Source organism: Colobus angolensis, unplaced genomic scaffold, assembly GCF_000951035.1.
Source record: "Colobus angolensis palliatus isolate OR3802 unplaced genomic scaffold, Cang.pa_1.0 Scaffold26, whole genome shotgun sequence".
In the NCBI taxonomy this organism is placed as follows: Eukaryota; Metazoa; Chordata; class Mammalia; order Primates; family Cercopithecidae; genus Colobus; species Colobus angolensis.
Genome location: NW_012115821.1, coordinates 211,786 through 221,870, shown reverse-complemented (window position 1 = coordinate 221,870; position 10,085 = coordinate 211,786).

Genomic DNA, 10,085 nt, shown 5'->3' with positions numbered 1-10,085 from the left:
CCCGCGCTTGTGGGCATCCGGCCTGCAGGGCCGGGCCGTGGCGCGCGCCGCCTCCTCGTTCTGGAAGAATTCAAGACAGAGAAGAGGCTGTGCAAGATGTTCTACGCCGTCACGCTGCTCTTTCTGCTCCTCTGGGGGCCCTACGTCGTGGCCAGCTACCTGCGGGTCCTGGTACGGCCCGGCGCCGTCCCCCAGGCCTACCTGACGGCCTCCGTGTGGCTGACCTTCGCGCAGGCCGGCATCAACCCCGTCGTGTGCTTCCTCTTCAACAGGGAGCTGAGGGACTGCTTCAGGGCCCAGTTCCCCTGCTGCCAGAGCCCCCGAACCACCCAGGCGACCCATCCCTGCGACCTGAAAGGCATTGGTTTATGAGGGAGGCCCCGCCACATAGACCCCCAACCCAGCCTTTCCCTTTGGCTTGGACGGTGACGTCGTTTCTTTTCCTTCTGGCCCCTGTTTAATTTTCTAAGCTGCCTTCAAAATGACTCGAAGTGGACAGACACTTGGATTGTACTGACTCCTTTTGGGGGTTTGGGGGTGGGGTGGGTGGGGTGGGTGAGGAGTGGAATGCTCAGCCCACTCCAGCTCCGCACATTCGTCCTCCTAACTCGACTTTCTTCCTGACAATAGGCCCTGCAGTCTTTTTGTACCAGTACTGACGTCTTTTATTCCATGCGTGATTCCTTTTTTTTTTCTTTTTCTATAAAGGCTATACTAGTTTTCTTCATGCAACGTTTCCTAAAGACCATGGCCAGTTTTCTACAGAAGCTATTTTTGACAACCTCAAGTGGCATTACATTTTGCAGTGAAGTAGAGGAACCTAGGGGAACTTCTTCACAAGTTAGATTTCTTGAGGATCTTCTGTTGGAAGCAGGAGAAAGTGGGGGGAAAGTTGTCTGAAATGCACTCTGAATTGCCGGCTGCAGGGTCCTTGTGCTGCGCCGATTCTTTGAAAGTGTCAGTGTTGATATTGAACTTAAAGAGCAGAGATGGAGGTCAGTAGCAAGGCAGTCATTTTTTAAAAGCAGTAAGTAACAAGTAAGATTTGATTCCCGGTTTACTTTCTACTGCTGAAAACCACGTCAGTGACAACTGCTCTCTGTATTATAGCAATCTTGAATGGAAACATTTCTGTCAAGTTGTAAGTTTTAAAAGAGTAAAGTGTTTTGGTTAGTAATGATGTGGAGAAAAATACAGTATTGCATGTGTTCGTGTGTACAGATTGTGGTTCGAGGATTGGGAGGGCTCTGAGAAGCAGAGTACTACATCAAAATTGTTTTTAAGTATTTTTTGCCAATAAAAAATTAATTTTATGGAAATGGCTTGTGCTTTGAGAAGCCCAGTTTTATTCTGTCTTATGAAACTAATTTCCACTTTGAAAATTGTTCTTCTGTTGTTCATGGTATAAATGAATGGAATATAATGATACCCTCCTTCTAGGAAACAAAGCATTTCCTTAAAACGTTTGTTAGGTTAAGCTGTGCTGTTCTACTGATGGTTGTTTTAAATTAATAATGAGAACTATAATTTAAATAATACTTCTTTGTTAGACATTATAATGTTAAACTGAAAGACTAAATTCTGCAAGTACTATATAATATTTTTGGCTTATAATGCTACATTTTTATTAATGTACCTTCCGTTTTGAGGATTTATATCTGTATTTCTCTTTGCATTATACAAATATACCAGTATTTTCATTCTGGAGTGGTTGTTTTGTTGTGGTGGTGGTGTTGTTTGAGGCTGTAATGATACATGCGTCGAAGTATGTTACGTGCCTCTAAGTATGTTACCTAAGGATAGCATGCTCTATGATCCTTTTAGCACGTGTTCTTTAGTTACAGGTTTCATAGTTTGACCATCAGCATATCCAAGACATGTGGAGGCTTAATTTAAAATGCAAGATAAAATCTGCTAATCTTTTCTTAAAGGAGAGAAGCAGTAGACATATATACTGCTTTAAAACTGTTTTTTTATTTGGATGACAGAACATTTTAATGACTATTCGTTAAATGACATAAAAAAGCTTTTAAATAAACATATCAAACTCGAGTACAAGAAATCATTTTGATAAAAGCACTAGGCAAAAGTGGGGGTGGTAGATATATTGAAACTATTAAATGTTCAGTCACGTGGGGGTGGTAGATACTGAAATTTAACTGAGCATAATATAAACTATTAAATGTTCAGTCCAATGGGGATAAGTTGTAAAAAGAGTGTGGCCAATTTAATTGATCTCTGGTAAATAGGCTGCATGATTTTATTTTGTGGTGGAAGTTAGTCTGTGAAGACAGTCTGATACTTGGAAAATATGAGACAGTTACCCTGTTTCTCCCCACATCATGAGTCCAGGTTGGCCTCAATCATCCAAGGGCCACTGATCAGAAACCTCAGCCAACCCAAAGACAGAGGAGCCCAGAAGTACCTCTCTCCTCATCTAACCCTCCACCTGCCCAAGTGATCTCAGTTCAAAAAACAGAGGTTGGACCAGACCGTGATGGCTCATGCTTGTAACCCCAGAACTTTGGGAGGCCGAGGCAGGAGAATTCCTTGAGACCAGGAGTTTGAGGCCAGCCTAAGCAGCATAGCAAGACCTTGTCTCTACAAAATATCAAAAACTTGGTTGGGTGTGGTAATGTGCACCTGTGGTCACAGCTACTGGGGAGGCTGAGGTGAGAGGATGGCTTAAGCCCATGAGGTCAAGACTGCAGTGAGCCATGACTGTGCCACAGCACTCTAGCCTGGATGACAGAGCTCTCAAGACCCTGTCTCACAAAAGACCCCAAAACAAGAGATCACCAAGTCTCTGTGATTTTCACACCTGGCATGGTACAGGAAGCAGCCCATCACGGCTGACTCCTGAGCCACTCCAGCTTTGGGCAGCAGCTCACCTGCACCACAGATGACCCGTTGGCCTGACATAGCCTTGAATTCAAGGGATACTTTGTCATATGAGAATGCATAAACCAGAGGTTCTCCAATTCTAACATTCCTACAAATTACCTTAAGTATTTGTGTGATCCAGAGTCTTATGAGGATGTGTTGAGTTGGGTCCTGGGGAAAAGCATTTCAACAAGTTCCTCAGGTGGTTGGAGACAGACCTCCAGGACTTTGTTCAGACATGATTTACTTCAGACATGATGCGTTCAAACTTGGCTACCCGGGTTTTTTGTTTTTATGTTTTAAAGATCTGATTAGATGGGGGAAGGCAAGATTTCTAGTGAGCGTTCAGGTGAAAGTAGCAAGAAATAACAGCCAGCTAAAGGAAACAAGAACCAAAAGAGCCAGAGAAAACAAGCTATGTAGGAGAAAGTGGGGAGGTGCAAAGGGCCACCCCAACAGCTTTTAGGATCAGTGAATCTGTTAACATGTACTTTGATTGTTAATTACATTAATCAAAAATTATCAAAAAAAAAAAAAAAAGGTTAGTTGTGTCCAGAGTACTCTACTTACTGTACCAGCACAGGCACCATGTATTTAGGGAAGATTTCATTAAAATTGCTCATTTTATTTATTTGGGAAATTAGCACAACTTCCCCACCATCCCACGCAGTTGTCACTATACTTGAAGCAATAGAAAATAGACTTCCTGTACATACATCTTTGTCTGTATGTTCTAGCATGGAATTATTAGGTCAAAAAAAGCATTTTTAGGACTTTTGATATCTTGTCAAATAGTTTTGTAGCAGGACCATATATCTATATATCTGTTTGAATGTACACCTGACATATTCTTTTTTTTTCTTTTGAGACAGAGTCTCACTCTGTCGCCCAGCCTGGATTGCAGTGGCGTGATCTCAGCTCACTGTAACCTCCACCTTTGGGTTCAAGGAGCTGGGATTACAGCTCAGCCTCCCAAGTAGCTGGGATTACAGGCACCTGCCACCAGGCCCAACTAATTTTTGTATTTTTAGCAGAGTCAAGGTTTCTCTATGTTGGCCAGGCTGATCTCTAACTCTTGGTCTCAAGTGGTTTACCAGCCTTGGCCTCCCAAAGTGCTGAGATTACAGGTGTGGCGTATTCATTTTTTAAATGAAATATTTTAAGCAAAGTGGGGAAGCATGTAACAAATCAGTAACAACAATAATAATCTCTGTGTCCACTATTCAGCCTTACCAAATGCCATATTGGTTTCTACTGTTCCTGTTCTGTTTTCCCTTCCTTCCTTCTTCCCTCCTTCCTTCCCTCTCTTTCTTCTTTCTTTTTTAAAAAGAAATAAAACAGCACAATTATTTCTCTCGAGTCTTTGGTCTCACCATCAGCCCTCTATATTCTCAAATGCCCTGCTCCCTAACAGGTGACAGGGTCCCAGGTCCTAGGGCTGACTCAGGGTTATCCTTTTGCAGGTGGATCACTGGGTCGATGGCTAGAGTCCACCCTGTCTTCCCAAGCCCTACAGGATGGAGGAGAAACCTCTTTGTCTGCCACAGACCTTTCACAGTCAGGCCCTCTACCACCCTGGCCTCATCCTTCCCTTGGAGTCTCATCTCTCCCTTCCTGGATTACTTATACAGCTCTTCACTCTTCTGGAAAGCCCATTCCCACTTTTCTGCCTGACAATTCCTCACCAACTCCTCTAGAGCAGGGGGGTAAATTCACAATATTTAACAACTGGAATGGCACAGGCATAACTAATTTGTACCACTGTACCTCCAGGTCCTGGCTGAACGTCGGATCTTGGATCCAGGTCCAAGGCTTTTGGAAGCCCTTCTTGGCTCAGTCACGCCTCCTCTGGGCTTCCAGAGTGCATCGTTTACCTCCCTGCAGTCTGCACTCCTGCGTCTGGTGCACCCCATCAGCTGCTGCTCCCTCCAGTCTCACTTCTTCCCACTCTCTCCTCAGGCCCTGCGACATGCTTTGGTCACTCCTAGTTGCCAGCAGTGCCTAAACAGACCACGCCGCGTCACACCACCACTCCTTTGCATACAGTGCTCCTCAGGGCCAAAGCCATCACTCCTTGTCCCCCCTCAACTGCCTCTTAAACTTTCAGACATAAAGAGATAACTAGACATAAAGAATGAATTCCTAGCCTCTACAGAAAGAGGGTGATGGGCCTGGCGCAGGACCTGCAAGATTTTCAAGGCTCCAAACTAAGTCATTAGATCCAAGCACACGGCTAGCTAAGTAGCAGACTTATTGTCTTACTGGTATTTTAGGTTTTCTGTGTGCACCGACGTAGCTGGGGTTAAAAAATACAGCTGACCCAAGGTACTGTTCTTCAGATGTGCACCCTGTGTGGGCTGCCAAGACCACTGAACTTCAGGACCCTCTCTCCCTGAGGGGCAAGGAAGGCGATGGGAAACCACCACCCACCCACATCTGAGTCCCATTAGCTGCTTCAGGAGTAAATATAAGTAAAAGCAAACTTAATCCGACAGCAAGGGGTTCTTTTTGCTTTTCCCCCAACTTGGACAAGACCTTTCAGGCCTAACTCAGCCCATGAAGAGAACTCTTTTCCCTTCCTTTTTTATTCCTTTTGGGGTGTTAGGATGTGATGCTTGGAACCACAACAGCCATCCTTCAACCAAGAGGGGAAACACTGTCAAGACAATGAAGATAGCAGAACAGAAAGATGAAAAGTGCAAGCACCCATTTTAACATTCTTGAGTTGCTTAATTAGATTAGCAACCTCCTATCTCTAGACTTCTGGTTTTGAAATTAAAACTACCATTGTTTCAGCCATTAGTAGTCAGGAAGCTTGTTAGTTGGAGTGACAAGAAACTGCAACAATACTTGAAACTACTGCATCCCCTTGGCCCCTTTGCTAGGTATGCCTAATATTCTAGAGCTGTATCCACAAATTTTTAAAAAATTAGGCTTATTAATATTTTCCAACTATCTGATTGTTCTGTCTGCTGCTATTAACCTGGTTCTAGAAAAATGAGATATATTTGACATGATTTCTTAAACTGAAATAAATTCAGAAGATAAAAAAGATACCTATTACTAGGCCAGTTCTGTTTAATTGCACTTTATGATCCTTTTTTTTTTTTTTTTTTGAGATGGAGTTTCACTCTTGTCGCCCAGGCTGGAGTGCGATGGTGTGATTTTGGCTCACTGCAACCTTCACCTCCCAGTTTCAAGTGATTCTCCCGCCTCAGCCTCCCAAGTAGCTGGGATTATAGGCACCCGCCATGACACCCAGCTAATTTTTATATTTTTAGTACAGACGGGGTTTCACCATGTTGGCCAGGCTGGTCTCCAACTCCTGACCTCAGGTGATCCCGCCTCAGCCTCCCAAAGTGCTGGGATTACAGGTGTGAGCCACCGTGCCAGGCCTTCCCCTCCCCCCCCCCGGGACAGACTCTTGCTCTGTCACCCAGGCTAGAGTACAGCGGCATGATCTTGGCTCACTGCAACCTCCACCTCCTGGGCTTAATTGATCCTCCCACCTCAGCCTCCCAAGTAGCTGGGACTACAGGCGTGTGCCACCACACCCAGCTAATTTTTGTATTTTTAGTAGAGACAGGATTTCGCCATGTTGGCCAGGCTGGTCTTAAATTCCTGGCCTCAAGTGATCTGCCTGCTTCAGCTTCCCAAAGTGCTGGGATTACAGGGATGAGCCACCATGCCTGGTCTATGATACCTTTTTGATCCATGCACGTTTATTTGTTTATTTATTTATTTGAGACCAGATCTCACTCTGTCTCTGAGGCTGGAATGCAGTGGCACCATCGTAGTTCAATGCAGCCTCCAATTTCTGGACTCAAGTGATCCTCCTGCTTCAGCGTCCTGAGTAGCTGGGCCCACAGGCATGTGCTACCACTCCTGGATAATTAAAAACTTTTTTTTTTTGTAGAGATGGTGTATATGTTTCCCAGACTGGGCTGTAACTTCTGGCGTTAAGTGATCTTCCTGCTTTGATCTCCCAGCGTGCTAGGATTATAGGTATGAGCCATCACACATAGCCCAAACTTTTTTGATACCATAAATCTAATTACAGGAATCTAGAAAACCATCTGAATTAATCCATCTAACCAATAGATGTCGAAAGCTAATAAGAAGCCAGTTTCTGTGTTGGGCAGTGGAGGACACAGGGATAAGGAAGGGGCCGCACTCTTGCTAAAGAGAAAGCAGGTGCGTTGGCTCACGCCTGTAATCCCAGCACTTTGGGAGGCCGAGGCAGGCAGATCACTTGAGGCCAGGAGTTTGAGACCAACCTGGCCAACATGGCGAAACCCCATCTCTACTAGAAATACAAAAATTAGTTGGGCATGGTGGTGCATGCCTGTAGTCCCAGCTACTCAGGAGGCTGATGTAGGAGGATCAATTAAGCCCAGGAGGTGGAGGTTGTAGTGAGCTGAGATCATACCACTGTACTCTAGCCTGGGTGACAGAGTGAGACTCCATTTCAAACCAAAAAACAAAAAAGAGTTAGCAGGCTAATTGGGAAAACTTGGCCAATATACCCAAAACCATAAAGCAAGGCAGAACATAGTAGATGCCAAAAGAGGGATCTAGATGAAGAGCTCGGGAATACTGAAGAGATCAGATATCATCATCGATTGTCCAGAAAGAGCCCTAGGCATTCTATCTTTGGTTACTCAATGGAGGGAAAAAGAAACACCCAAAGACTGAAACAGAAATTGTACAGGTTCCATCTCTCCCTCCTCCCGGGTTCTTACATTTCTTTCTGACTCCTTCTGTACTCTCCACATTCTGGAATCCATTTTCCAAAATACATTTCTCTAAGCAAAATGAAAACACATAATTCCCTCTTCAAAGGTTTTTCTTCCAATTCTATCCAAATGTTTAAGTGCTGGTAAGGAATGTGGCCATTTTATTGGAGGAAGTTTGTTACATAAAATCATGCTGTGAGGAGAGCCAGCAAAGACGCCATTGACCAGAAATGACAGAAGTAAGTAAAAATCAAACAGGTGGCCCTGAAAAGTGCCACTCCAACCCCTTCCCAAAGGAGGGGTGGGGGAAATGGCAGGTTTACACTACAAAGAAGAGTATTTTGTGCTTTGGTTTAGGAGAAAAGACGGCAGGGAAAAGGCTCAGTAGGTACCCAACCAACTCTGTATCCTAGTCAGAGAATGTAAGATAAATAAACAGCTCAAATTTTATATCTGAAAGCCTGAAGTTTTGATGTCATTTCAAATTACATAGAGAAATCATGCAAAAACATTTTAAGTTGCAACATCAAGGCATAAATGCAATATTGGTATTTCTCAGTTACATTTAGGAGACAGATAAATTAAAGCTATCACTACTTGGCTTCTAGGAGAAATAATTTAGTCATTTATAAATTAAGTTTTAAGTGGCCAGCCCACTCTATGTGGAAAGCATGTAAACTGTTGGAAAAGTGTATATTTAACCATTTCCCTGATAAATGTGTATTATCTAAACTATGCTAATCTGCCTAGCTTTGTGGGATGGAAATCTCATTTTCTGCCAGAAAATGATATCTGAGAAGCATACATTGTTTTTTGCTTTGAACCTGAAGGGAACAGTAAAGGGTTTCGTTTTCTTGAAGATACAGAAGTGCTATAATTTTGAAGGACTTCGAAAAAGCATTTACATTTCAATGCCACCTAATACATGTCTTATTAAAAAATTATATAGGAATCATTAAGCTTAAAATGCATGAGATGAAACTTTTTCTTGTCTTTTCATTTAACAGATTTATTTTCCCTTTTATTCTTTGTAAATTCTCCATGTATTTCCTTAATATTGACCGATGAGCATGGCAATGTCCTACACAGAAGAGAAAGAGAAGAGACAGGAAAAAACCTGTCACAGGAACTCATTCTGCAAAGTGACAGAAGGAGTGTAAATGTACAGTGTGTAATTCTTTTAACCCACAGTCACGATCAGTTTAATTTGCATATCTGTGTTGAGGAATTATGGGATACCCAGAGCTATTTCTAGAACTTAATTTGCATAATTGCTCTAATCCTTTATGAGTATAGTGACACGTGGTCTAACAAAGGATTTTTTTCTTACTTTGTAAGTTACCTCATAAGTTTTATAAATATATTAGAATTTAATACCTTTGGATACACATTTAATGACCTGCCTCTATTGAAAGAAACACAATTATATAAAGACATAATTAGTTTTCTGTTAATTGTATATTAATTTACTTTTGCTAGTTTGAAAAGCAGCTTTGTTCACTCTAAATTTGTCATTTAAAGTTTGGTCTTTTTTTTTTTTTCTGGTACCTTTTGGCCACATTAAAATTCATTTCAGCATCATAAGAAAATTTACAGTTGTGATGGGCCTCAGTGACTTTCCCTGTCTCTGAAATGTCTTAATCCATGGGCAGGTGACAGATTTCAGAGTTTAAAACATTGGCTGCAAGAAGATGGATTCACACATTTTCTTAGGGTTTGGGATATGAAGCTCTCGTGACCAAAATTTTTAAGTAAGTTTAACCATTTCTCATTTGAAGATTCTCTATTTGGTTAGCAGGTTCTCATTAAGTAGAAAATTCATTTTGACATTGGAACACTGACAGCTCTCAAACCCCATAATTCTCTCTCTCTTTCTCTCTCTCCTTTGCCCTACACCTGAGCTAGCCTACCCCGCTAAGAACCCTCAGCTCAGCTCTGCTTCCTGGTCACAATAAAACTGAAAATCAACCTCAGTGCCTTGCCATTGCCACCTGGGCCAACCTGTGCTTGCCCTGTTCTCACCAGAACATTCCATTATGTGAGCAATAAGTGTTGTCACATCCTCCTGTCATCAGTCCCAACATCCAAACCGGTTTTGGATGGGTGAATGTGCCGGCTGATCCCACTCTTTGCATGGCAACCACTGAACAGGAACACAAAAACGGTGTTTAAAACATAACAAAGGCCAGGGGTGGTGGCTCACGCCTGTAATCCCAGCACTTTGGGAGGCCAAGGCAGGCAGATCACGAGGTCAGGAGATCGAGACCATCCTGGCTAACACAGCGAAACTCCATCTCGACTAAAAATACAAAAAATTAGCCAGGCATGGTGGCGGGCGCCTGTAGTCCCAGCTACTCGGGAGGCTGAAACAGGAGAATGGGGTGAACCCGGGAGGCAGAGCTTGCAGTGAGCCGAGATCGCGCCACTGCACTCCAGCCTGGGTGACAGAGCAAGACTCCATCTCAA